Source organism: Bombyx mandarina, chromosome A1 (assembly GCF_030267445.1).
Source record: "Bombyx mandarina strain Sakado chromosome A1, ASM3026744v2".
Taxonomy (NCBI): Eukaryota; Metazoa; Arthropoda; class Insecta; order Lepidoptera; family Bombycidae; genus Bombyx; species Bombyx mandarina.
In genome coordinates this window covers 9,705,645-9,728,406 of record NC_143234.1, presented here as the reverse complement: position 1 = coordinate 9,728,406, position 22,762 = coordinate 9,705,645, and the positions used below count along the sequence as shown (strand labels likewise).

The window sequence follows — 22,762 nt, the reverse complement described above, 5'->3', positions numbered from 1 at the left end:
AAAACATGTGACATTTTTAATATTTATCATCTTTGCAACATTATTTTTTTTATTTTTTTCCAGTTACATTATCTGTCTTTTAAAATAAGATAAAATTATGTATTAATTTTGTTAATATTAGTCAAAACATAGGTAAACTAAAAAAAAACACAAAACTAAACTACGCTCTTTTGACAGTATTTATGAGAAAAATGCTGGTGATACCAAATGATTCCGCATATTTTTTTTATTTTTATTGCTTAGATGGGTGAACGAGCTCACAGCCCACCTGGTGTTAAGTGGTTACTGGAGCCCATTGACATCCACAACGTAAATGCGCCACTCACCTTGAGATATAAGTTCTAAGGTCTCAAGTAAGTTACAACGGCTGCCGCACCCTTCAAACCGAAACGCATTACTGCTTCACGGCAGAAATAGGCAGGGCGGTGGTGGTACCAACCCGCGCGGACTCACAAGAGGTCCTACCACCAGTAAAACTCAATTTCGAATATTTTTGGAAATTGTACACTTTTAATGCGAATAGAAGAAATGTTACGTACCTGAAGATAAAAATAGTTATCTTACGTCCATTCGATTAGGTACCATTAGGTACATGCGACAAAATATCTGATCAGATGTTTATATAATTCTATTTCACTGATAACTCCTACTTAACGCGTAATATTTTCTTGAAAGGCGATAGTTTTTATTTTATCAGTTAGAGAAGTCAAGAATTTAGCGATTCGATAAAACTTTGTTTTGTGACTTTTCTTTGATTGCTAAGATTTTTTTATTTATTGCTTCGATGGGTGGACGAGCTCACAGCCCACCTGGTGTTAAGTGGTTACTGGAGCCCATAGACATCTACAACGTAGACGCGCCACCCACCTTGAGATACAAGTTCTAAAGTCTCAGTATATAGTTACAACGGCTGCCCCGCCCTTCAAACCGAAACGCATTACTGCTTCACGGCAGAAATAGGCAGGGCGGTGGTACCTACCCGTGCGGACTATATACGCGCGAATTATAAGTTTGCGGGTTTGATTTTTATCACACGATTCAAATTCGATTGGTTCTTCAATCATTCCCGCAATATTATACCAAGATGGCAACGAGCCTGTAATGACACAATCTCATAGAAGGTTTCATACTTCAGTGCACAATCTCGCGCTAAAAGCATAAAGCTTTGCAATCAAAGTTAAATTTGGTGTTGACCGGTGTCATTTGATAGGTATTTTCATTTACATGAGAGTGACCGTGATTTAGTTCAATCAAATGGCAGTTCGACATCTGTTAGTTTGTGTTCTTGATATACCTAGTTAAGCTATTTATTTATTTATAACTTCATATACTAGAAAGTATAAAGGCGGACTTATGCCATAGGCATTCTCTAACAGCCTACCTTAGGGGAGTGCAGAGATGAACCTTGGTAGGACGTGTAGTGTGAAGGTGATATTACTTAAACATATGTGTATATATAACATACATAATATTTATAGATACAAATACTGGTACTTAAATAAATACACATACATATCATAAATATATACATATAAAAACATACATAAACAAATATTATCAATTAAATGACTCTGCTAACTCTGTAGCGAATTAAAAAATATGTCAGCTTAAAGAATGGCAATCGGCTTTTAAATAAACAAAATACCATCAAAATTAGTATAATATTAAATTTCTTGTGTCACGATCAAACAATGAAACTACGAAATTTAAATAGTAATTTTTTTTTTTATTTGAAGTAAGAATTTTATCCTCGTCTAAATCTAGGGTTGTGTGTGTGTGTGACACACACAAAGCCAAATTTCACGCGGATTTGTTCTTTATTTTATGAGTGAAAAAAAATAGACAAATCCATAGATTAATTTGTTAGCATTACGATTAATATAAATATGAATAATTACTATTAGTATACCGGATTATTATATTATTATAATGCATTGTAAAAGTTGCTGTCAAATTGTATTTACAATCGGTCACGTGGACATCATGTAATCAGCTTGTCAAATTATGTTAATAATGATTTATGAGTACACTATCTGAGATCGCTAATCAAGAGCCGTGATTTGTTAACTAGCATGAGCATACGGCTTCGGTCGCTGTCACTGCAACGGCTATCCTATGCATCGAGTTTTGGGCCTCAACAAATCCACTAAGGGCACCCGATAATTCTGAATGAATGCTTGGAGAACGATGGGTGCCGTGAAACAGTAATTCGTTTCGGTTTGAAGGGTGGGGCAGCCGTTGTAACTATACTGAGACCTTAGAACTTATATCTCGAGGTGGGTGGCGTATTAACGTTGTAGATGTCTATGGGCTCCAGTGATCACTTAATACCAGGTGGGCTGTGAGCTCGTCCAACTATCTAAGCAATAAAAAATAAAAAAAAGATGTGATTAAATATCGAATGATATTCGAGTATATACGCGACACACAGACTGACATTGCATTCAATATGTTATGATGATAATAATTGTGGAGTAGCATACATGGCTATTCATGTATGACAAAGGTAGCAACAATTTATCGTACAAGGTACTAGCAAGATAACGACGTTAAATATGTACATACCTATTTGTAATTTATTTCATGTGAAATGTGTTTATCTATCTTTTTTTTCAATTGCTTCTCATTATTGCACTTGCATAGAAAAGCATTGTATACACCAGGGGTTCCCAAACTTATTTTGCCTACTGCCCATTTTGAGAATAAATAATTTTTTAGCGCCCCTTTTTTTACCTACTTAAAAACCACTATAGCGAGAGCTCAGTCGGTGTCAAAGAGATGAAATTACTCCTAGATGAAATTACAAACCGCCTCCCACACAGCGCTCTACATAACACAACGTCCCCAATTTTTTCTGGGTCTCTTACCGCCCCCCTTTAGGCCTGCAATGCCCACAAGGGGGCGTTATCGCCTACTTTGGGTAAGGCTGGTATAGAGAGATATAATCTATTTTTTATTTTTTATTAGGGACTAGCGACCCGCCCTCGCTTCGCTTCGGAAACATTAAAACACACATGAAACCAAAAAAATAAAATAAAAAATAAATAAAAAAAAGTAGCCTATGTTCATCAGGGACAATGTCGGCTTCTAATGGAAAAAGAATTTTTCAAATCGGTCCAGTAGTTTCGGAGCCTATTCGAAACAAACAAACAAACAAATCTTTCCTCTTTATAATATATTAACAAAGACAAACAATATTTAATGTATTCTCAATTTGACAACAGACGTCAAGAACAAAAGTTTGACAATAAATACCTATAGTATGCATGCGTGTGTGCGTCAAATACATGGTATATAGTGTGTGTAATGTTTTCTTTATTGATTTAATGTATCTTTTATGCATTATTTTTAAAAAATATTAGCATTGTGCACTTCTTCTCTATATTCTTTACGTTACTAAACTACGCTCAAGATACGCTTAGTTATGATCTGTCTAACCCGAAATAGGAGCACTTTTTTAGGTAGTAGATTAGCATTGGTGGCCCAGCCCGTGTAATGTGCCTTCCACATTTTTTACTGGTGGTAGGACACCTTGTGAGTCCGCGCGGGTAGGTACCCTGCCTATTTCTGCCGTGAAGCAGTAATGCGTTTCGATTTGAAGGTTAGGGCAGCCGTTGTAACTTTACTGAGACCTTAGATCTTATGTCTCAAGGTGGGTGGCGCATTTACGTTGTATAAGTCTATGGGCTCCAGTAACCACTTAACACCAGCTGGGCTGTGAGCTCTTCCACGTATTTAAACAATAAAAATAATATAGGAAATAATGTAACACATAATTCATTAATGAAGCCACCTGAACGTCCACCGTAATCTCTTACGGTAATATAAGCTTGAGATCGGAAACCTCAATCGTAAAGACGGTGTGGTAGTACCTACTACTATCTACATGTCCTGGTCCTATAACACCAGTAAATGCTATTGGGCAATCGTAATATCGAGGGGCGAAAAGGTTTAAGCTAATTTTTTTAAATTTTAAAGGAGAGCCACTTAAACTTTACAACAAGAAAGAATATCATAACAAAAAAAAACTTTTTTAGCTATATAAAACATAAAAGCCATTAAAATATAAAAGCTATGTAAAAACAAATTCAAATTCGAAATAGTCGTGCCCTAAGTAACTTAACCCCCGAGGCAGACAGTTAATTATTACTCTCCTAGAGAAAAACGACCAAAATCCTCACGGACAGATGTGCAGGACAATTTTGAGTACCATTTATTTGTTATCTTGCTAAGGATCCCTATAAAACCGATTCTAAGGATCAATAAATGCCAATACTGAATTAATGTCTAAAAAAAATAATTAAATTCGCCGAAACTGTCGCGTAAAAGTCACATTGGATGGTTTATGCGATATGGATACAAGAAAATGAATAATACGATAAATTATTTCGAAGAATATACAGATGATATTATCACAATTGTCAGATAAGAAAGGGACTAGTAGAAGCCCGTCGAAGTCGGGGCTTAGTCCGAGCACTATTCACGCATGTACATAATTCTCGTATATGTGTCGCAAAATGGGCCGATTTCACTGGTGGTAGGACCTCTTGTGAGTCCGCACCGTCCGTTTTTATTGCTTCGATAGATGGACGAGCTCACGATCCACCTAATGTTAATGGCTACCGGAGCCCATAGACATCTACAACGTAAAAGCGCCGCCCACCTTGAGATACAAGTTCTAAGGTCTCAAGTATAGTTACAACGGCTGCTCCACCTTTCAAACCGAAACGCATTACTGCTACACGGCAGAAATAGGCAGGGTAGTGATACCTATCCGTGCGCACTCACAAGACATCCTACCACCAGTTAGAAATGAATCATGCATCATAGCATCATTGTGTATGTGTTTGACGCGAGCAATCAGGTAATTTTTATCTCCAATGGTGTTGTCATATCCTTCGACTAAGCTTCAGTTGAGCTATGAGCTCATGTACAGAAAATGAAATGATATTTTCGAGTTCAATACATATGACTCATGCCGATCAGTTAAATATAATTCAGCAGTCACTAAGGATGTTTACAATGAGGAACAAAAAAAAAAAAATACGCGAATTTTGGACCAGGCTTTATTAAAACGCTCGTGAAAAAAGTTCGTATTTAAGTAAATTTCCATTGGCTCATACATATAATGTTATGCTACTGTAAAGATATTTTTGGAACGAAGTTCCGTACAGGATGATGCGGAGGGGTACCCTAACCGGGAAAAATCGTCCGTAACGTAAGATTTTTTATTAGTAATGCACACAGTGTACGACTTAACTTTTTTTTATCATTCATTGACCACGATCTCAGAGCATTCTTTTGCGCAATACTAACTTTTAAGCAAACAACCGTGAATGAAATGTACCACAATAAGTTCGCACGTTACCGAATGACCGTTGGTTCTTGCGAAACCTCCATTTTTATTAAACTATTGCATAGATTTTATAGCGGGCCTTGAGAGCGGAATCGTGAAAATCCGTAACGAAAAAAACCTTCCACCCCTCACTACGCCTACTATGTAGCTCGCGTTCAACACATTCACACGTTGCGCTTATGTAGTGTTTAAAGTAAGAAATCTAAGTACCGATCTATGTACTATCAAAATATGTGATATAATTTCGTGGGTAACACAACGATAGCGCGATTCAGCTTTTGCGTCAAGCGCCATCTATCCGCGACAAACGGAATTGTAAAATAGAAAATTATATCACATTGCAATGCGTTGGGCGTACCATTTTCTATCGCTTAGTCGAAGAATTTTATTACTACTCCTACTATTCATTCAGTGATTGGAGTGGCATTAAAAATAAACTAGCTAAACCGTTGATTCTGGGCGAATGAGAGTTAGAACTAGCATCCAAAGGCGTGTCTCTATCCCATGTAGCGCCCTCTAGTGAGTGCGCGGTCAAAATGGAATACTCACAATGTAGCAGATTCATTGAAAGTTAGCCCACTGAGTTTCTCGCCGGATCTTATTTTATTGTTGTTTTAATATTAAATTATTATTGTCGATTTATAATTGCATAAGTTGATAAAAAATGCTATGCAATAGCTTTACCGCGGCAGTCTCCGAGTGCCACACGTCTTTTTTTTTCTTTATACCTCGAATAGAACTTAAAATAAAATTAATATTTTTATAATAAGGAACCTCGTTCCTATTCGGTGTCCCACGACACAACACCTCTTTTTATTTATTGGTTGCTTTAATAAAAAATTCAAACTTAATCTAATCAAACCCTTAAAAAAATGTTATGTAATATTAATTCCTATTTTTTGTTTTATATTCGGAGCGACTTGAATAGTTTGTATCAAGTTAGTGCATGAAGTAACCAGATAACAAATGCTGATAAAGTAAGTTCCCGAAACCGGAACGGTAATTGAAAATACAACCCGAACGTTAACAGAAAGCTAAATATATCCACTAAGAGCTCTGAACACAAAAATAATTACTGTTTGTTTGTTCATGCTTTGCGAAGCGGCTATGTAACACGCATACAAGAGGCGATTGATTACTAATTGCGTTCACTCGAGGTCACTGACTCAGCGCATCATTTTATTAAAATTTTAATTACAATCATCTACTAGATCGATGCTTTTTTTTTCTTAGTTGGGCAGACGAGCTCACAGCTCAACTGGTTTTTTTTTTATTGCCCTTGTAGGCAGACGAGTATACGGCCCACCTGATGGTGAGTGGTTACCGTCGCCCATGGACTTCAGCAATGCCAGGGGCAGAGCCAAGCCGCTGCCTACCGTTTAATACTCTCCACAAGCCTCATTTGAAGAAGGACATGTCATAGCGTAGGTGTTAAGCGGCTACTGGAGCCCATAGACATCCACAACGTAAATGCGCCACTCACCTTGAGATATAAATTATAAGGTCTTAGTATAGTTATTACGGCTGCCCCACCCTTCAAACTGAAACGCATTACTGCTTCACCGCAGAAATAGGCAGGGTGGTGGTACCTACCCGTACGGACTCACAAGAAATCCTACCACCAATAACAGTGATTGGATTGTAGGCGCTGATCGGTAGACGATCATCTGTAATGGCGTAAGCGACATTAATTAGGCTACCAAAAATTATCACTTCACACGATGTGCACTACCATAATAAAGATATCATAATTATTATTTAGCTGCTTACTCCCTAAATTTCCACCAGTCGCAGACATGACTTAAATATCGTTTTATATCAAGCAATCTGACGAGGCAAAAAATATCATGAACCGGAAAGTTAGTGGAAGGTTAGAGGGCAATTAGTTTTTAGAATTGGGCAAGGCGGTGTTGGTGTTAGCCACCCGTGTGGGCTTATTGTACGCTCTGCCGGTAAATGCTGGTTGACGATCGCAGTACGCTGGTCTTCAGAGAACGCTGATGACAATTCTTTGCTGAATTCTTTAATAGTCTTTTACGGCAAGCACGAGAAGAAATTAGGTGGTTCTGTTTTAGAACATACAGGTTGATGTCTCGATTTGATTATCACGAAGTCTGATAACCTACGCTGTTATTGCACACGTATTGCCATTGTCTAAAGTAGTTTTTGTTGAAAAACACTTAAATAGATTTCCAAGATAACCTGTTTTTTGAAGTGCCTTTTCGAATCTTACCTCGTCTGATTCTGTAAGTGGCTACGTTCTATCAGCGGAATGCTATCATGATTTATCTACACAAACAAATCGAAAAAATTAAAGACTGATTAAAACGCTGGTTTAAACTCAGATTTATTTTATTTATTTTTTAACGCTCCGAACATCTAATGCTATTTCTCACTGGTGTTTTAACTGTGATTTGAAATGAGTTTCAGATCCACTCAACTTTAAGTTGGAAATCTATTATTTGACGCGTAATTTCAATTCAATTAAACAAAATATAAAAATAAATAAAAAACGCTGGCCTTAGACCTTAGAACATTAGACTGGTATTTTAATTCTTCCTCTGCAACGATGAGACGATTGTCATGACACTGACACCCGTATCTTTAGTCGTTTACACGAGCTTAACTCGACTCGACTCAACCTCCAACGCGCGTTTTGGTATGATTAGTCGTAAAAATAAACTCCACTCAAACGTCCTTGGAAAATTTTCCTAACCGGAGTGAAGTAAGCGAACTGTCAAGTCAAGGTACGTCGCGACGTACCTTGAACGTTCCTCAAGGCTGGTTTTCTATCAATGTCCAAATAGTATGTGGACCGCAAATGGAAATATATGATATTGTTGTGCAATGGCCTGGATCTGTGCATGATTCCCGCATATTTTGATAATTTAAGTTTCATATTATTTATTAATAAAGTAAATAGTTCGAGGTTAGACATTTGAAACTCTTTATTTTATTTACCTACATAAGAGACATATTTTGCTTACTACTTGATAAATAAAGTCAATGCGATTATAAGTTTTATTTATATAATAATAAACTGGTGGTTGTGGAAAAGCACTTCAACAACACGATGCAACCAAAATCACACAAAAGTGGCGAATAAAAATACAAAGCCGGATCCGAAATCTAAAATAATAATAGGTTAGAAAATAAATAATACACTTTCAGATTTACCGCACGCACACATATTTACGAATAACTCAGCAACCAAAACATCAAACAAGTTCATCTAGTGTCAAACAGACAGCGGCAGCTTGACTTTGACATTAAACAATGACCATAGACTACAGAACTCTATGGGTTTGATGCTAGCTTGATCAAATTTTCATCATTATTACCTCACTCGAGGACAGTTGAGGAATATTGGAATGGTCGACTAAAAATACCAAACTCGAGTAAGTTTGGAGGGAATGCTCGAGCATCATCGGATGAGTTAAGAGTGGAGGACTATTTTACGAAACGTCTAAAGATACGGGCATGAGCCTTATCGAAGTATCGTTCTGACGCTGACTTCATGTATTCCCTAATCGATTCAACCGAGGTCGGGATGTAGGTCGACGTTCCTCTCGAACCACGCAGCTCCAACGGCTAACCTGCAAAAACGGGATTAGAGGGATTGCAGGGTGTCTACGTGCCAGTGTCTACGTACAGGATGTCTGCGGGCCGCGTGAGCAAACACCACACTCGCGTCAGTCATGACGGGCCTTATGCAAGTTTTTTAAAGTGCTACCTTGTTTCGAAGGCACATTTTACTGCGCTTACAGATCATGGGGTAAAGTTTGCCGAGAATAAGCGCAGCGCCGTCGCAGGCAGACTTTATGTGTGGGCGGAATGTCATGGATACATTCAGGATGAACCCCAGGTACTTGACCTTCCTGGCCCAAGGTATGGGTTAACCGAAGAGGGTGATCGGAGGTGTGAGATTTCTATGCCTAATACGGGAAGAGATACGGTTTGAGTCCCTCCTTTGAATGAGCACTGCTGTACTTTTTGCTGGGTTAATATCGATACGCCGGAACCACTATCCAAGAATTACGGCTACATCCTATTGATTACTCGCGATTAGGGACTTGTTTCTGCTCGAATAATAGACGGCCGTGTCGTCGGCTATTAAGGCTAAATGAGTCGGCGGCGACCGGGTTATTTTTAATTTGTTAACTGCCCCTATAGGCAGACGAGCATAGGTGCCACATGACGCTGACTGATAACCGGCGCCCATGGACGTCAGCAAAGTCAGGGGCAGAGCCAAATCGCTGCCTACCGTTAAAATGTCGTTAATAAGCAAACTAAAAAGGAGCCGAGAGAGAACAAAGCCTTGCCGGACTCCAGCCGTGAGAGGTCGCGGGGATTACCAGGTATCCTCGACTTGATATTGAAATGAACGGTTCGACAAAAAGTCCCATATGATGAGCACGAGACTATCCGGCACTGCGATGTTGAATAGCTTGAAGATCAAACCGTTGACGTCGAAGAAGAGAGCTCCCATGTACGGCTTACACCGGTTAAGCTCTACAAGAATGTGCTCCATGAGACGGTGCACCTGTTGAACGCATGAGTGATTTGCACGGAATCCGAATTGTTCATCGATGAGAATGCCCTTGGATGAGACGAAGTCTCTAAGGAGTTTGTAGAGCAGACGTTCGTACAGTTTGCCTAGAGACACGAGGAGGTTAATCGGACTGCAAAGTCGCTGTGTCGAATGTATCTTATTTTATGTAGATTAAACATTATCTAATCGTGATTACACGAAACTTTTGGCGAGTTTAAAGCGCAACTGAATTAATTATGATTGATGAAAGGATATGTAAAATTGTATTAAATAAAAACAAGATAAATCGAATTTCGGTCTTTAGACCTGAGGTGGGAGTCTCATTTGACGTCTCATGCAGCGAGTGTTTCGTATCTCCATATGTTAGCTATTATGTAATACAAGATGATGTTATTAATACATGGTTTTTTCCCTATTTTTTTACATTGCTCAGATGGATGACGGCTTGGTGTTATATGGTTACCGGAGCCCATACACATCAATGACATAAATGCCTTCACGCATCTTGAGTATGTCACAGTTCTATAGTACAACGGCTTCCCCAACCTTAGCACCGGTAATATTATTAATTTACTGGTGGTAGGACCACTTGTGAGTCCGCGCGGATAGGTACCACCGCCCTGCCTATTTCTGCCGTGAAGCAGTAATACGTTTCGGCTTGAAGGGTGGGGCAGCCGTTGTAATTATACTGAGACCTTAGAACTTATATCTCAAGGTGGGTGACGCATTTACGCTGTAGATGTCTATGGGCTCCAGTAACCACTTAACACCAGGTGGGCTGTGAGCTCGTCCACTCATGTAAGCAATAAATAAAAAAATAAAATAAAAACTCGTGATCAGATTTAGCTTTACGCACTTAAATATCAGATTAGTTATCAGACAAGCCAACAGAGGAATTTATATTGTTATAAATGATGCGATAGAAAAACCAGTAGCGTAACGACAAATCCTATTATTTGTCAGAATTATTTGTCAGGCTTTGTGGGTATATATACGAAGATCTTCCACCGAGCGGGTGATATTGCTCGGTAGACCGACGGTCCGAATGTTGTTGTTCGGAACTTGTATAAGTACTTATATATCGAAGCTTCTCTTGAAAATGTCGTAAGCGAAATTCAGGCATCTGTCAAATATCTTGCGTTGTATGATGGCTACCCGCTACACTGCAAGGCTTGTTTTATTAACGCTATCCCCCCTTTATTGGCTTTGACTGGTGGCAGTGGTGGAAGGGGACGTGTTAATACGTGGCTTGGCGGCGTGATTGGTGCTGCCACCCATGGTAGCTGACGTCACGTCCGTTACAATATAGATTAAACTTTTTTAATACGCTTTTATTAGCTTCAGACGTATGTATGTTTGTAACGGAATCTTTGAACATGATTTTGGCCCCCGTCAAAACGTCGGATTAACTAGAAATTTGGTATACTTATTAAGGACCGATAACAATTCAATGTTAAAAAAAATTGAAATAGAAATAAAAAATGAAAAATAAATAATAGTTTAAAAAAACTAACAAACTACGCTTTTATAGAAAATCCACTTAGCGTGGGGTGCTTTTCAGAATATTATTAAAATAACCCTTCTACTCATATCTGTTCATAAAATATTTATAACTACTGTTAACATGCACCCCACGCTTTTTTTTCACTATTTTCCACCACTGTTTTTAATTCGAATTTCTTAAAATTTATTTTCTATTTTTTTAGGTGGATTTTCTATAAAAGCGTATCTGGTTAGTTTTTTTAAACTATTATTTATTTAAATTGCGTAGTTGTTTATGGTGGTCTTGTGAGCCCACTTGGTTATGGGTACCACAGTTCTGCTGCAGCCCGAAGTTACCATACTCCGACTTGTTGGGTAGGCAGAGATACTCAACCCGAAGGTGAACACGTTGTGATGATGTCTGAAGCTTGTCGGCGCCTCCATAAAAATGAGCTTTATGATATTACTGGTGGTAGGACCACTTGTGAGTCCGCGCGGATAGGTACCACAGCCCTGCCTATTTCTGCCGTGAACACTAATGCGTTTCGGTTTGAAGGGTGGGGTGGCCGTTGTAACTATACTGAGACTTTAGAACTTGTATCTCAAGGTGGGTGGCGCGTCTACGTTGTAGATGTCTATGGGCTCCAGTAACCACTTAACACCGGGTGGGCTGTGAGCTCGTCGAACCATCTAAGCAATAAAAAAAAAAAAATAAAAAAAAACGCGCGACTGGTTAACGCATACATAGTTCAAGAGACAGGGAATCCCTAACTCTCGATATGTAATCGATTTGAATGCGTTATAAAACGTAATGGTCACAAAAAAACGATTTGAAATTTCTACGAAGCAAACGAGGATGTAATCATATTTTATTGGTTGGCTGTTCGACTTTGAATGCGTTTCGTAATTTTCCTCGTTAGTAAGTATTAAGAACGCTCAATAAGCGAATCTGATCTCAAGTCTCAGGTTTGGTTGCGGCTTTGTCACCTCAGTTTAACTACGGATTTCGGAAACAGTTTAGCACCAGATGATTTATTAGCCTTTTTTTTTTTATCGCCTTTGTAGGCAGATGAGCATACGGCCCGCCTAATGGTAAGTGATTAGCGTCGCTCATGGACTTCAGCAATGCCAGGGACACAGCCACGTCGCTGTCTTTTATTTATTTATTTTTTATTGCTTAGATGGGTGGACGAGCTCACAGCTCACCTGGTGTTAAGTGGTTACTGGAGCCCTGCGGGTTTGATTTTTTTATTACACGATGCTATTCTTTCACCGCGGAAGTCAATCGTGAACATTTGTGGAGTACGTATTTCATTAGAAAAAATTGTACCCGCCTGAGATTCGAACACCGGTGCATCGCTCAACACGAATGCACCGGACGTCTTATCCTTTAGGCCACGACGACTACAATGAAACTTGTCTGCTCAGTTTTCTTTTAAATTGCCCGTTAATTTTTCGATCCTAATTAAAAGCCTGCAGCGAATATGACGTCAAAGCATTTGGTTTGCCCTCAATCCAGAACGGTCTAAGAATTTATTTGCTGAAAATTTTGATACTTCTATAATTTATAACGGTGTGATAAGGTTAGTAGTACCGAAGTTCAATTATTGCAATTAAAACTTTTTAAATTTTTTATTGCTTAGATGCGTGGATGAGGTCACAGCCTACCTGGTGTTACATGGCTACTGGAGCCCATAGACATCTACAACGTAAATGCAGCCACCTACCTTGACATATAAGCTCTAAAGTCTTAATATAGTTACCTACAACGGCTGCCCCACACTACAAAACGAAACGAACTACTGCTTCACGGCAAAAATGGGGAGGACGGTGGTACCTACCCGCGCGGACTCACAAGAGGTCCTACCACCAGTGAATACGCAAATTATAATTTTGCGGGTTTGATTTTTATTACACGATGTTATTGCTTCACTGTGGAAGTCAATCGTGAACATTTGTGAAGTACGTATTTCATTAGAAAAATTGGTACCCGCCTGCGGTATTCGAACACCGGCACAGTCGCATCGCTTCATACGAATGCACCGGACGTCTTATCGTTTAGGCCACGACGACTTCAATCTGTGTATCAAATAGGACAACATTATTTGTCTATAGGCTCATGAAAACGATATCAAACAACTCCCCTTACTTACGTGATCACAGCACAATCCAAGAAGACAACTAAAGTCTTACTGACAAACTGGTTTGCGTCCCCAGCCTCCTCGATCCATTCAGTCCGCTGCTGTATTATCCTTGTATACGTAAATTCTGGTAAGTACAGCGCACACCGAACGACCTTAATGCGACATTACCACATTAACAATACAATGTGGAGTTCGTTCTTTTAATCGCAAATAAAAAATAATCCCATCCTTAAAGACGAATATAAAAGCGAAAAAAAAAGGAACATTCCCGATTGTCTACAACGTCGCAGACACTCCGTCCGGCGTTCGCTAAGCGTTCATATCAGATTCGCGATTTTTAAAAAGCAGTCATCCGCGATATTTAGCCCCAAACAAAATTCACACGCACAGAGCGTTGACCGCAACCGGTATTCTGCCTCACCCCATTTAGTCGGAGAGCTCGGAATCACGAAGCTGACAGCGTCAAATCTTAAATATGTTTTTGTAAAAAATGGAATCTCCCAAAACTCTGTAAGCTAACATCTCCACCTTGTTAAATGAGTTAGGTCTCGAATGATAAACATTAAAAGTCAAAAAACCATCACTAACTTTTGTGTAAGAAGTCAAAAAAAAGCTGGAGCATTTCGAGTTGGTTGAGTCGAGGTAACTTATTATAATTAATGAACGGAAATACTGTTAAAATAAAAGATCCGACGGTTAATTATTGCTTACGTACTTTTCCACTTTGGGTAACTATATGATTACCCCGGGAGTTTTACTTGTCAAAACTGCTATTATTTTCTTCGGTTTTCGCGACTAGACATAATTTTAACCAACTTTTAAAGTTTAATCTTCCGTTTTTTCATTGTATTTCCAACTAAAATACCATAACTAAATTGTCAGCTAAATTTCAGTTGGGGCAATATTCAAGGTAGTCTTTATTGTTATTGTTTTGAAAGTGAGACTTGACTACAGAAGTTTAACCCAAAATAAAACACCTTTCAAAGGCGAGTCAAAAATAAAAACACATTACGATTAATGAGTTAAAAAATATATCAAAAGAATCACGCAGTTAAGTCATTTCATTTAAACACGATCCTCTCAGAAGAGTTATTAGCTTTTGTGAAATTTTCAAATTGGACATTTAAAGACTTGAAAAGCTCATCCCAAACAAAGAAGTCATTTAAAAATCGAATTTCAAAGACATGTTTTATTTTGTTCTCGATGCGCTGCTTTTGAGGCTTTGTCTCGTTGATTAATAATCTACCGAATCTTCTACTAACTAAAGAATCTTCCATTCTACCGAGCACATTAACAAAAAACCATCGAACCACCATTGAAATGCCTAGTTGCCCAGTAGGTATGGTTTTAATCGTGTCAGAAATGAGCAGAATGATGCAGGACGATACCTAAGCTACGGTTCACGACGTGTCCTATCACTTATAATGCGTCTCTCTCATCATCACTGCCTGGCTTTTTAACATTATGTTCTTGGCATAAGGGTACCGCCCTTAAAATGCTTCCATATCCATCGATCAATGTAAAAGTTTTGCTAAAAAACCTGACGTTAATTTTAAGAGAAAAGTCTCGAAAGTAAAATTATCCTATTCGTAAAATCAATTAGGGCTGGCTCCTTTGTTTATTTTTCTGGGAACCGAAGCTGCACATCAATAGGGACATTGAATAATGTTTATTGCCGCCCAGGTACAGAATCCAAAGAAACCGTTTCCTAAGTCTTTTTGTTTTTGAAGTAATGGTTTCTTTCGTCGTGCTTTTAGTACGACGGTGTCATGCAAAAAAAAGAATTGTGAGTTCGCGTGTTTAAGAAAATCAAGTATTATTAGAGTTCTGTATATTTTTAGAAATTTAAGAGTTATATGATCGAACTCATATTTAATATTTTAATGTTAATATTTTACTGGCGAATTTGAGAAAAGGTATTTCTCACCTTGAGCCAAGTTTTAGTAGTACAGAATATCGTCTAATACTTTTGATAATCTATTTTTTTTTCTTAGTTTGTTAGGCGAATTCACGACCTACCTGGTGTGAAGTGGTTACCGGAGCCCATAGACATATACAACGTAAATGCCACCACCTGCCTTGAGACATAAGTTTAAAGTTTCAGTTTTAACAGTACAACGGCTGCCTTACCCTTCAAACCGAAACGCATTACCGCTTCACGGTAGAAATAGGCAGGGTGGTGGTACCTACCCGCGCGGATTCAAGATATCCTACCACCAGTATCTAGAAAACATTGTTTTATTATTTAATGAATAACAGTCGTGAACAACTTTTTAAATAATTAATTCAAAAATATTATATAATTGAATCAATACTTAACGTTTTGCTGAGTACAACACAAAGGAAATTTAATGCGTTTATAGCGTTACGAAGAGACTAGATAATACACGCGGAAAATAATCCCGCTGTATTTATATTTGACATTTGGATTCATCCTCTGACACACTACAACGATGTACTGGACAAGGAAAGGGGAAATTTTAAGCGTCAACTGTATGGTATGATGATAGGGAAAGGGAAAAGTGTATACCTGAAAATAAGAAAATTTGAGGTCGTCGTGGCCCAAAGGATAAGACGTCCGGCGCATTCGTATCTAGTGACACAACGGTGTTCCTTAGAACTCATATCTCAAGATGGGTGGCGGCATTTACGTTGTAGATGGCTATGGTCTCTGATAACCACTTAACAGCAGGTGGACTGTGAGCTCGTCCACCTATCTATGTAATAAACAAAAAAGGACAAAATTACAATAATATAATTTTCCAAAAATAACTTTTTTATTTTTGAATATGTAAAAAAAAACATAGAACCAATAACTGCGATAGAAATACTTGGAATTGTAAAAAAGCGTAGTAGGTGTAGCGTGGGTAGGCCTCCCACAAGATGGACGACGACTTATTGAGGTTCGGGGGATCCGCTGGATGCTAGGAGCTGGTCTTTGCGGCGAAGCTTGGGGGAGGCCTATGTCCAGCACTGGACGTCTATTTCAAATTCAAATTCAAAATAATTGATTTCAACTTGGATGTCAGCATAACACACTTGTTGAATGTCAAAATATAAACAACAATGTTAACTCTACCACCGGTTCCAAAAAAAGCCACAGTCCTGAGAAGAACCGGCGAAACAAACTCAGCGGGCTCTGTGGGCTGAATAGATAGATAGTAAAAAATATATTTTCTCTGAAGCGATTATCCAGAGAGGAAGGAACTAGCCCGTGTCTCCGTAGACCGCATCATCAAACCGAATTCTGTAGCTACTTTGCGGTACAAATAGGCGAGAATCTAGTGTCTGCCTGCGCGAGCAAACTATACGGCCTAACAACAGAAATTACGCAACCGTAACAATTTTTCAAACTAAATTTCTGCAACACGAGGCTTATGATTCGTTCGCAAAATTCGCGAACACGTGTTTAGTATATATTTACTTAGAAAAATATATTAGATCTTTGATTTGATTCGTACCAAACTTGACCAGGTCGTCTTGAAGGCCAATTTGAAGATTCCCTGATAATTTCATCGGAATTGGTCCAGCTGTGTCTGTAGGAAACGTAGACACGTATTTAAAGATGTATTTCTTATATAAAAATCCCTGTCCTAGGTTCTGAGCTCCTACATGATTGCATCACTCGATATCATCATCAGATACGAAAGATTTTATTTAGATAAGATTAAAATGCGTATTACGATTTTATGCGAATCTAATGTTTAAGAGCGAGTGATTGGTTTTCCAGCAACAATGTCGAATCGACAGGTCAACGACCGTAACACAGCACCTAACCGCTTAGTTTAATAGTTGTAATAAAAATTACATCACGAGTTAAACAGTGTGCTTAGTGCGAGTTTGTTAACGTTTTTGATAGCGTAATCTAACCCATAGATACAGCTCACTGAGTTTCTCCCCGGATCTTCTCAGTGGGTCGCGTGGTAGATTCTGCGAAGCACTGCTCTTGCTAGGGCCAGAGTTATAAACACTCGGGTTTGAGCCCCGTGAGTTCACCTACATGTTAGGCCGAAGCTGAAATAACCTCTCAAGGCTACAAGCATAGGTAGGAGAAAAAAAAGATAGCGTAAAAGTTAACTCCAATGTGTATGGAGTTAGAACAGCGCCCCTAACGGCAAACGTAGACAAATTTTCCGACTCCATACAAATTTGAGTTAACCTTTACGCTATCGACAACGTTAAAAAACTCTCACTAAGCACACAGATAACATTTTAAAGGTTATCTATGCTGATATTTACCTGTTCTTCAACAAGGTAGCCTCGTTACTGTCAATGACGCAGCTTTGAAAAGGGGAGAAATGAATTAATAAAGTTATATACCTCTTAGACTATCTTAAAAACAGCTGTTGCAAAGTCACAATACGGACCACTCACTATTTCCTTAATCTTATCACCGTGATGTATTTATTTTGAGCAGAACCGGCTGTGTCAAATTAGATCCGAAACTGGTATGGAATATCTTTATTTTGTTTGTGATTAAGTGTCTATTTATATATACGTGTATATTCTGGTGGTAGGACCTCTTGTGAGTCCGCACGGGTAGGTATCACCGCCCTGCCTATTTCTGCCGTGAAGCAGTGATGCGTTTCGATTTTATGGGTGGGGCAGCCGTTGTAACTATACTGAGACCTTAGAACTTATGTCTCAAGATGGGTGGCGCATTTGCGTTGTAGATGTCTATGGTTTCCAGTAACCACTTAACACCAGTTGGGCTCTGAGCTCGTCCACCCATCTAAGCAATAAAAAAAAATATATATAAGTCTATTAAAACTATATAAAGATATTGATAAAGTTATTGAAAAAAAATTACTAATGACCTTAGAGCCTACAATACGTATATCGTTATAATAAATAAAATTGTAAGCTGATGACCCTGGCATTGGCGATGTCCATTAGCGACAGTAACCTTTTGTTATCAGACGAGTTGTAACGTCATCAAACTAAGTTGTCGAAAAGAAATGAAAAAGGAAAAAAACAAAGTAACTGCAAGCGTTCTAAATATTAGTCGTATAAAATGATAAAACCAATTACTTCACATCCGTCCCCAGGGCGTGTTCTTATCAAACGCGCCGTCCACCTGATACTATTAAAAGATGGACGTTTTACCTCGAGCCGACAGTGACCGTACGCGCTTACGGTCTACCATTCTTCATTCAGTGTGGATTCAGTCGCAGCCGACGACGGTCGCTATCCGAAGCTAACGAAATTCGAAACTACGCAAACAAAAATGTAATTATATTTTTCGAGGCATGTAATTCATTTATTAGTGTAAATAATAAATGTAAATATTTTTTTACAAGTGTTCACAGTGCGTGTTAATATTTTTTTTTTAAATTTTTTTTTTTTTGTAAATTATAATACATATTTTGTTGTAAAATCCTGTGATATTAGTGTTAAGAAGGCCAGCGGAATTAGCAAGTGAGTACCTTTTTTATTTTTTTAATATGGTATTTAAAGAAATTTATAAATAGATTTATAAGTATGGTTGCATGTTTTTTTTTTTATATTTGTTAGAATTATTGCATGAACAGGAATGTACTACAACGTTGTATTTTTGTTTTATCGTATGTGTCACATTTTTTTCTGCAATTGTTATAATATGACTACACATTGTTTTATTGTTATAATTGTGTTATAAAAACAAATACTATTTAATTTCGACTCTTTGAATAATTCTATTTTAAAACTAGCCAGCCGGCGGCGTCGCACGTGCTGATCAGAATATTGTGCCGAAAATAAATTACTGTAATGATGCATAACTACATTACTATTAAATTTTTTTAAAGCTTTACTTAAAAAGGAGTACTGAATTTAATGATGCTTCCTTCAAAAGTTACGAACTTCTCAATAAACTTTCAATCCCTTTTAGGGATAAAATTTTGAGAAAATCAATTGGTGTATTCCTTTGAATTAGAAGCAGATAAGTGAAATTTTGTGTTTCTCGCTTTTACAAGGTCGGACTTCCAGACATCCGTTCAACCCCTTTATTTTACCCCTTCTTCGGTGGATGTTTGCAAGTAAAAGGTAAGAATTTCTAGTTCTCAAAGCCCCAGCGGCTTTGACTCTGCGTTGATAAAAAAGATCCGTCAGTCAGGAGAAGTAGTTTATGTATACTACTATAATAATATACTTATCTATGCTGAGTTTCTCGCCGGATCTTCTCAGTGGGTCGCGCTTCCGATCCGGTGGTAGATTCTGCGAAGCACTGCTCTTGCTAGGGCGGTGTTAGCAATTCTCCGGTTTGAGCCCCGCGAGCTCACCTACACAAGCTAGGGTACGCTGAAATAGCCTCTCAAGGCTATCAGCATAGGTAGGAAAAAAAAAAAAAAAAAAAAAACATCCTCTTGACCTCTTGGACCTCTTGTGAGTCCGCGCGGGTAGGTACCACCGCCCCGCCTATTTCTGCCGTGAAACAGTAATGCGTTTCGGTTTGAAGGGTGGGGCAGCCGTTGTAACTATACTGAGACCTTAGAACTTATATTTCAAGGTCGGTGGCGCATTTGTCGTTGTAGATGTCTATGGGGTCCAGTAACCGCTTAACACCAGGTGGGCTGTGAGCTCGTCCACCCATCAAAGCAATAAAATAAAAATGAAATAGCATATATTGAAGAATTATGAAGCTTGTATAGATCGTTCTTTATCAAAGTTAATCGAATTTTATAATAAATTCTATTAAAATATAATTAGCATTGTCAGTTGACTGTGTGCCTCAGTCGTAATTGTGTAAGTCGTTAATAAGAATCGCTCCTGTGATATCGTCGCTTCGATTCAAGCCGCAAACTATAATTTCGGCCATGAAGTCGTCGTGGCCTAAAGGATAAGACGTCCGGTGCATTCGTGTTGAAGCGATGCACCGGTGTTCGAATCCCGCAGGCGGGTACCAATTTTTCTAATTAAATACGTACTCAACAAATGTTAACGATTGACTTCCACGGTGAAGGAATAACATCGTGTATTAAAAATCAAACAGTAATGCGTTTCGGTTTGAAGGGTGCGGTAGCCGTAGTAACTATACTGAGACCTAAGAATTTATATCTCAAGGTGGGTGGCGCATTTACGTTGTAGATGCCTATGGGTTCCAGTAACCACTTAACACCAGGTGGGCTGTGAGCTCGTCTACCACCTATCTATGCAATAAATAAATAAAAAATTAACATTATCTGAAAGTCCGCGATTGGTAGTTTCAATATAAGGGTTAGGGTTGTGGGACTAAGGGTCGATTCGACCAAACAAGAGTAAATCTTATTCTTAGAATAACTCGTCAGTTAATCGAGAGTAAATCAATTTTACGTTTTACCATCTACAATTCTAAGAATAGTGGGCCTATTCGGGAATTGTTACTATACCGCCCTTTCGCACGGAATAACGGAGCTATTCGTAGAATAAAGTAATGGCGGCAGTTAGTCCAATCATCTGATTTCTGTCATTTCCTAAATATTAATTCTGTTTTAATTTCATGACAACGCAATGCACTAAGTCATTATTAATAGTCTGGCATTGTATAATGCAACATTTAAACGAAAAAAGATAAAACCACACGACAAAACTTGACAATTCCCTCAAACAAACAACAAATAAAATTAAAACGTTTGACAGCTAGATATCTTTCACTACAGCTACTTTTTCACACTAAAATACGGCAAAATCGAGTTGACGCTTTGTATGCTCTTACACTATGCCGTTGTACAACAACATTTATTTGCCGGATTTTATTTTCGTTCACCATTCACTCTGCTATTCGCGTATTGTTATTCCTAGCGCAAGTATACTATCGTTTACGTGGAAAAACGACTATGGATTTACTCGAGATTAAAATCATGGAATAGGTTATTCCTCGTATAGTTACTCGAGTATAAATTTAAGTTTGGTCGAATCCACCCTAAGCAAAATTACAGCTGTTTTTTTTTGTTGGTTAAAAATAGCATGAGTTCAAAAAAGATTGGCACGGAAGACCTTGAGGAAGGCAGCAATGCTAAAAATTATGTAAGCCAATCATTATGATTCGCGCGACGGCACAAGTAAAATAAAAACCACAAAATCGAAAAACAGAATAATTTTTTTTTTTTTTTTTTATTGCCCTTGTAGGCAGACGAGCATACGGCCCACCTGATGGTGAGTGGTTACCGTCGCCCATGGACTTCAGCAATGCCAGGGGCAGAGCCAAGCCGCTGCCTACCGCTTAATACTCTCCACAAGCCTCGTTTGAAGAAGGACATGTCATAGCGCTCGGGAAACACCGCGTATAATAATAAATAAGTACGTAATTCACAAATAAGGATAATATGCTGTTTGTTATATGTATATGTTCCGCTAAAACAATGTTTATAAATATTTTACGTTTTCCTTTCGTTTTGTTGATAACAATTTTATTATTTATTAGATATGCTCTGCTACTTTTTACAGATTAGCTGTTGTTGTTGTTTTAAGCACGCTTTTTGTTTTCCTTCTATCGGAAGACTTACTTTGCGGATTATGGCAAGACTCGATCGATCGACTTTACCTGTAGATTGCTGTAGGATGTCACTACGCAATTTATAATGAATTACATACTTATTCTTGTGAGTCCGCGCAGGTAGGTACCACCACCCTGCCTATTTCTGCCATAAAGCAGTAATGCGTTTCAGTTTGAAAGGTGGGGCAGCCGCTGTAACTATACTGAGACCTTAGAACTCATATCTCAAGATGGGTGGCGCATTTACGTTGTAGATGTCTATGGGCTCCAGTAACCACTTAACACCAGGAGGGCTGTGAGCTCGTCCACACATCTAAGTTATAAAAAAAATATTCAAAATACATCCAACTAAGCAATAAAAAAATAAATAATAATAACGTCTCATAGCTCATTGTGGATGGCGAAATTACGCGCCCCGTGAACAGTGCTTAACTATTTATTATAAATTTGATTGCCTGTTTTTGGTATCTGCATTAAGCAGAAAATATTTCTTAGAAAACCACATCTTAATAATAAAAACAAAAGAAAATAGCTCAGAGCGAGCGTGAAGTTAAACCGTGCCGATTGTTTTACGGTATACTGATAAACTAATTTACCCAACTGTTACTGAACTGACTGTTCAAGGTAAATTTAAAAAAATACTACAACAACATATAAATTATATACATACGTATCTTCTCTCTCTTCGATCGGTTCCTCGCTGCTGAGGATCGTGACTCCGTCCGATTTCGTCAACCAACTGTCTCTATCGATCCCGCCCTGCAGCCCGGTGGAGT

General features: G+C 38.4%; 1 protein-coding gene across 3 annotated transcripts in view; it reads left to right on the top strand.

Moving 5' to 3' along the window:
- Positions 1-22,762, top strand: part of LOC114253606 (solute carrier family 41 member 1) — a 154,306-nt gene that overhangs the window by 36,012 nt on the left and 95,532 nt on the right. The window contains exon 1 of one of the 3 annotated variants that reach the window (XM_089739582.1): positions 18,654-18,952. The exons of 1 other annotated variant lie outside the window; for it this stretch is intronic. The gene's annotated coding sequence lies outside the window, so the exon portion shown is untranslated. Of the gene's footprint in view, positions 1-18,653; positions 18,953-19,493; positions 19,559-22,762 lie in introns of those variants that run through there. One more of the 3 variants, XM_089739584.1, reaches the window with a different exon arrangement.